Below are 7,389 nucleotides of genomic sequence, written 5' to 3' on the forward strand. Positions count from 1 at the left end.
GCCAGGGACTCAGAACTGAGCGGTGGAGATGATGAGGACGATGGCTTCCCAGGCGTCTGGCACAGTTGGCACATGGCATGCGGCCGCAGAGAGTGGAAGCTACACTCAAGTTAATGTGAGCACAAAGAGAATTATCGCCAAGCATTGTGTGACGCAGAGAAGGGTGGAGGGACAGGTGCTGATTGAGCTACGGGGAGCAACTCCCAGCTGCTTCTGCTATTGTTGGGAAATCACCTTCCCTGGCTGTTGGATAGAGCAGAATCAAGGAGTGGCTGCGGTTGGACCACGATGCCTCTGTCGCCATCTGCACCAGCAGATGTGGAAATTTCTAGCCCCGCCTCTTTCCACACATTACACAGCTCCAAATCCAAGTTTCATGCCAACGCGTCAGTCCAAAGAATCCGAAATCCTATATGGAGGTTTGGCTGCAAAAGAGTGAAGCAAATGCAGTTTTAGCTTTAAGACTCTATAGTACAGAGGAGCACGTGATGAGTGAAGGGTTTGGAGCGAATGCTGAGCGATTCACAGAATCTCCCACATTGTATTTCTTATGAGCAAAGCTTGTGGACAACTGAAGAGCAACCACTGTGTCAAAACACTCTATTTAAATGATTTTTTACGTTTTTATTGATTTCAGAAGCAGAGATAGAAAGAGAGAGAGAGCGAGCAGTCTTCTCCTCTGGTTTACTCCCTAGATGCCCACAACTGCTGCCGGACTGGAGCTGAACCCTGGAGCCAGGAACTCAATCCGGGTCTCCCAATCACTTGAGCCGTCGCCACTACTTCCCAAGATCCACATCAATAGGAAGCCGGAGTCAGGAGCGGACTAGGCATCAAACCCAGGCACTCTGAAATGGGATGCACATGTCTTCACAGCCGGGTCAAACTCCCTTCCCTGACCATTTTCTGTAAAAAACATTTTCTCGAGTGCTTTGCACTTTTCCTAGACTCAGTTAAGCAAACACTGAATGTGATTTACTTCCTCTCCATGACCCCAAATCCTAACGATTGACACAAGTTACTTTCCCGTGCAGCAAAACAGCAGCATCCCAGGGACGGTCTCCCCCAAGCGGAAGGCCCTCCCACGGCTTTGTTGCTTCCCTCTCCTTCCTCGTAGCTGGCGCAGCTCTCCAGTGTTCCTCTGATGACCGCAGGCCAGTCGTGCATCCAGCTTTCCTCATTCAGAAGCAAACCAACTCTGCCAAAGGCGAAGAAGAGCTGGACTCTAGCAGCAGGGAAAAGGAAGCTGTGCGGGCGCAGCCCAGCTCTTCCCCAACTTCTCCCCCTTCTGGATGCTTCTCCATTGCTTCCACGGGGCCCTCAGCTCCCCTGGAGGTTCAAGCATGACCTCAGTCTCTTTCTTCAGGTCTTCTCTGTGCAGCTTTAATAAGATGTTGTTTTCAATATCACATGTTTCAGGTAAGGAAAACCACAAGGTACAAATAGCACAAAGTAGTCTAACTGCCTAGTGACACAAGTCTTGTCCTAAAAAATACTCAAAGTAAGAAAGACATTGTTGGGGCCAGTGCTGTGGCAGAGAGAGAGAGAGAGAGAGAGAGAGAGAGAGAGAGAGAGAGAGAAAGAGAGAGAGAAAGAGAAACATTTTCTGAGTTTCAAACTTTAACTCGGGAAAACTACATCCTGGCCCCAAATTGGCCATTGTCACCTCCACTTTCCTCCTTTCCTAATTTAACTTCCTCCTCCACGAAGAAGCTTAATGATGCCAGGTTAGCTTCTTGACTTCCAGAAATTGGTGTCTGATCCATCAGAAGACACAAAAGCATTATCAAAAAGTTTCCCATTCAAATCCCAAAACACAGCCCTTCATTTGTTTCTAGTTTCACAGCACAACAGAAGGTTAATGGGGAGAGCTTCAGTGAATGAGCCCAAGCTCCTGGCCCAGGGAGGCTGCTCTGCCCATGTCAGGTGTCTCCCAGGACAGTGTGGCAGAGGGGTTCCCTCCTTCCACTCAATGAGAATTGGGGCTACAAATGCCCACCCTAGAAAGGCTGATCCATGGTGAAGCCATTTCTGAGCCATGTTGCAATAAAGCTTGGGATGTGGAGTACCATGAGACCGATTCTCACGGGGCTCCTCTCCCTCTGAGGGGTTTACACTGTGTCTTCCCTCTTTATTCATTCCCTAAGTATGGGCTGTAGTAGAACATAGTGCCTGAGAACACTTCCCTCAGTAACTAGAAAGCAAATATCTGAACAAATGACTGAAGTCATAGTTCTTTTTAAAAAATTTAAAATTTATTTGAGAGCCAGAGAGCAAAACGGACAGAGAGAAAGATAGTTCCTCTATGCTGGTTCACTTCCCAAGTGCCTGCTGGGCTGGCCAAAGCAGGCAGCTGGGAATGCAATCCTCAGCTCTCACGTGGCTGGAGGAAACCCAATCACTGTGATCCCTGTTGCCTCTCCAGGTCTGCACTGGGAGAAAGGTGGGGTGGGGGCTGGAGGCAGGAGTTGAGCTCAGGTACAGAGCAGGCAGAGTTGGGCGTCTCCACCACTGTGGTACAGGATGTGGGAGTCTTACCTAGGGCCTTCCGTGCTAGGATAAATACTTGCCCAAAAGTCCCATTTCAGGGCCAGCACTGTGGCATAGCAGATTAAGCCACCGCCTACAGTGCCGGCATCCCTTGTGGGTGCCAGTTCAAGTCTTGGCTTCTCCACTTCCGATCCAGCTCTCTGCTACGGCCTGGGAAAGCAGTAGAGGATGGCCCAAGTCCTTAGGCCCCTGTACGCGTATGGGAAAACCCAGAGGAAGCTCCTGGCTCCTGGCTTCAGATTGGTGCAGCTCTGGCCGTTCAGGCCAATTGGAGAGTGAACCAGCAGATAGAAGACCTCTCTCTCTCTCTCTCTCTCTCTCTCTCTCTCTCTCTGTAACTCTGACTTTCAAATAAATAAATCTAAACAAACAAACAAACAAACAAACAAACAAAAAAACCCTGTTACTAAAGCCACCACATGAGATCTGTGAAAGCTATGAACATTGGCTAAATTGAGTTTTTTCCTCCTTGGAAGGGTTTGTTAATTTGGGGCAGGGGTTAACGGGGAGGGATTTTGACAGAGGCAAGATAAGCATGTGGGGCTTTGGCAATACTGACAGGGTTGAGGTCCGGGACAGATGCAAGCCTCAGAGGCGGCGGATCTTCCCCCATGCAGTGTCTGCTGACGGCTGCACAGGGGGCTGGAGAGGGCTCCAAAAAGGTGCTGTGAAATCTCTTGTCACCACGTGGTGCCTAGGAGTCAAAGCCCGGCTGTGGCAAGGGCGCTTACGAACTGCACAAAGCCCCTCTGCAAAACATTCGCCAGGCTGTTTAAACTGCAGGGGCCTGAGGACGAACCTGAGGGAGCTTCAGAATGCTCATGGGCAAGTGGAATGAAGAGATAAGCTGATTTGGGTGCAAACGATGGCAATCCACACGTGATTTGTGCGTCATACATGGTTCCCCTGAATTTCTGAGCACCCCCCCCACCCAGCCTCACCCTCCCTGCATGATTGCCCTTGGCTGGTGAAGGGGATGGGCAGGAGCATTGTCAAGGTGGAGAGGGACCCTGGTGAAACTTCCCTGGGCATTTTCCTGCCAAAGTGTCCGGGGCGGGGGAGGGAGACAAGACAGGGTGGGAGGAAGGACAGTGGCATGGACGGGCTTCAGAGCCAGGCAGGACCACCTTCGGCTCAGACCATGTGCAGACCGTGTGACATTGACCATGCATTTAACCCATGAGCTTCAGTCTCTGCAGATGTAAGAAGGGAGTTTTTGCGCTTCGGGCTTTGAAGAGAGGGTGCATGTCAAATCACCTTGCTCCTGGGCAATCTCTACCAGGCATCCCTGGGGGTAGTCATTGGCTTTTTCCTCTCCCAACTATTGTCCATTCTAATTTTGTATTTCTTGATTGGTCTTTCTTACTCATCTAGGGGTCACTCTCCAATTAAGAAATCCATTCTCAATGCTACAGCATAGACGTTGCCATCAGTTTTTCTTTTTTAAGCCTACATTTCCATATTTCATGTCTTCTCTGGTCACGATGTCCTATCTGGCCACAGGGCCGCAGTGTCCTGTCTCCCTGTCCTCTCACTTCTTTCCTCCCAAGAATCACATCCACTCTGAGCCACCCTGGATAGTTTAGCCTCCAGTCTCCCTACTGCCCTCACCCTGTAGCTCCCAGCCATGAACTGGTCTCCTCACCACCCTGCATACTGAGGCTGCAGTATTGTCCCTATTGTCCTTTCTTGGCATTTCTCAGAATTTCCACATTCTCTATCTCTCTCCCCCTCTCTCCCTCCCTCCCTCTTTAAGATTTTAGTTATTCAGGCCAGCGCTGTGGCGTAGCGGGTAAAGCCACAACTTGCAGTGCCGGCATCCCATACGGGCGCCGGTTCGAGTCCTGGCTGCTCCAATTCTAACCCAACTCTCTGCTATGGCCTGGGAAAACAGTAGAAGATGGCCTAAGTTCTTGAGCCCCTGCACCTACGTGGGAGACCCAGAAGAAGCTCCTGGTTCCTGGCTTCGGACCAGCCCAACTCACCATTGCAGCCATTTGGAAAGTGAAACAGCAGATGGAAGAGCTCTCTCTCTCTCTCTCTCTCTTTCTCTCTTTCTCTCTCTGCCTCTGCCTCTGCCTCTCTGTAACTCTGCCTTTTGAATAAATAAATAAATCTTTTAAAAAAAAATCCCATGTTAGCTATAAGGAAGAAAAGGAGCAAGATTTCTAAGCCAAAGCTAAAAAACACGTGAACCGTCTGAGGGTGAGCCAACACCATAGAGCATACACCAGAGTAACAATTACACTCCAAGGGGAACAGACTCTGGGAGGTGAATTGTGGGTAACGTGGCAGCAGTCCAGGTCGGCAGGTGCCCCGAGCAGAAGGAAGTCAATTGTTCTGCTAATAATTGGAGAAACATTGGTTATCTTTTGAAGGAATCTGGTTAATTCATTCCCTCTGTCTACTGGGAGCTGTGATTTATAGGCAGCAGAGTCCCTTAGGATAATAAAGCCCGCAGGCCTGCTGGCCAAGTGCTGAGATTTTTCAAGGGGAAAGGGACTGCAGAACTAGCTCAGCTTTCCTGGAGTGAAAGATGTCCTGAGGAAGCAGGTTCCTAATGTGTTGCCATCATTCACACCCACAAGAAGAAAGATGAGAGGTATCAAGAAAAAAAATACTGTAAGTGCTACATTCATTTCAGGTATTTGACAAGTTCAGAACGGCTTCCAAGAACTACAACTCCCAGCAAACACAGGTCCCACCATCCTTTTCCTCCTTCTCTCTGAAAGCTCTCAATTGATTGGGAAATGTTGGCTCAGTACCCATGGACTTAAATGTATCTATTCAATACATGTCATTAAAAAAATAGCTTTGCTTTTTTACAGCCATGGAGAACGGAGCTATTTCTTCCTAAGCAGATGTAATCCCGATGGTTTTTGTATAACCTTTATCTGCTGAAGCAAGCACCAGGCTGGCAATGACAGAGCCTCAAAATACCTTGGTTCCCATGGGTCTTTGGCAACAGCTACAGTCTCAGTGACAAAGGCCAGAGGTGGAAAGCAGCTGCTCTCTGTGTTTACAGAAAATTCAAAGGTGTTCCGAAATAGACATCAGGGAGGGAGGAAAAAAAAGGAATCCATTTTCTATCAATTGTACAGACACCCAGAAAAAAAACCTCAACTTATCTAACATGAAATCATTGTGGAAATAAAACACACATCAGTGAATTTCATCTGTCCACTTGACTGGGCTAAGGGGTTCCCAGATGGCTGACAGAGCATCCCCTCTGGGTGTGTCTGTGAGGCTGTTTGTGAAGAGACCACAGGTGAAACAGTGAGCTATGTAGAAAGAAGATCATCCTCACCACCGCGAATGGGCATCGTCCAGTCTGTCAAGGGCCTGCCCAGAACAAAAAGGCGAGGGAGGGCAAACTTGTTCTCTGCTGGTGCGGCCGTCACACCCGCCGAAGACTACACCCTGGCTTTGTTGGGCTTCCTCCACGCTTGTGTGAGCCACCCCTTCCTCCACATAAATCTCTGTATATCTATACGTGTGCATCAGTTACCTCTCTCTGAGAGCCCTAATACATCAGCCAATAAGAAAAGCCGAGGCTCTCTCTTTAGAGCCTCTTGTAGCATGGGACTGAGACAGCATCACTGGTATTTGGCAGACTCAGAGGCAGCCAGGAAGAAAGAGATGGTGTGGGTGTTGGGTGTACCAGTTAGCTCACTGCTTAAGATGCCCCTATTCCTTAACAGAGTTCAAGTTCCAGCTCCGCTTCAAATTCCAGCTTCCTGCTAATACGCACCTTGGGAGGCAGCAGGTGATGCCTCAAGTACATGGACAGGTTAACTGAAGCAGGTTGTCCTATGTAACTGGTTAGGGTGCAAATTTTGCTTTCTGTGGTTGCTCCTATGTTAGAAGGTAGGCACAAAACTAAGGAAAGCTATGCTATTAATCAAGGCCTGGCCATTTTGTACCATTGTTAGAGAAGATGATCTTTGGCTTTCTAGGTTGCTACTAGAGGTAGCAATCTGGCTTCCTGTGGGTCCGACTTAGAGCAGGCAGGCTTCCTTGCACTGGTGTTGCAGGTAGGGCTGGTGGTTTCGTGGGCAGGTTGCTGCAGGTTGTGGGTCGGAGTTCTATTTGTATATGTGGTGTGGCCTACGTCCATGTGTACAGCCAGTCTCTGTCTTTCAAAGACAGACAGCCGTCTCTGGGCCACCAGCCTATCCCCAGCCAGACACTTCCCGGCATCTGAAGAGAGAACGCTGGGAAACAGCTGATTCCAACAGGCCCCTCTGCCCTGGAGGGTCTGAGGGACGCACCTGCGCACGGCACGTGAGGGCGTCCCTCCTGGCTCCGTGCACCAACGTGGCAAGCAAGGCTGGGAAGGAGAGTGGTTATGGTAGCAGTGGAGCCATCCCAGAGGGGATGGGAAAAGTCCTCAGTGGTGCTCAGCTCTGGCTGTCAGGAGAGCCCAGTGGACAGCTGTGACTACCTGTGACGCCCCCTCCACCACACATACCCCCGCACCAAGGAGTCTCATTAAATAAGGCCTGGGCATCAGTATTTTTCAAAACTTCCTTGGTGATTCTAAGTTGTACCCTGGATGGGGAGCGATGGGCCAGAACCAGTAACCGTTGAGAGACACTAGAGTGAAAACGCAGTGATCCACGAGGATAAAATCAGGACACGCAGCCTCCAGTCTTTTACTGGTGACGAGACCCTGCAGAAACATCGAATGCAGAGTGGAGCTGAGCCAGAGCAGCCAAGAGGCAAAGGTCCTGGAGAGCAAGCCTGCACAAAATGAAAAGGCACACGATGCCGGCCGTGGGCAGGGAACAGGTGCGCACACTCCGGCCACCGTGAAATGGCTGAAATTCTACATCTTCT

The sequence above is a fragment of the Lepus europaeus genome, chromosome 3 (genome assembly GCF_033115175.1).
Source record: "Lepus europaeus isolate LE1 chromosome 3, mLepTim1.pri, whole genome shotgun sequence".
Classification (NCBI taxonomy): domain Eukaryota; kingdom Metazoa; phylum Chordata; class Mammalia; order Lagomorpha; family Leporidae; genus Lepus; species Lepus europaeus.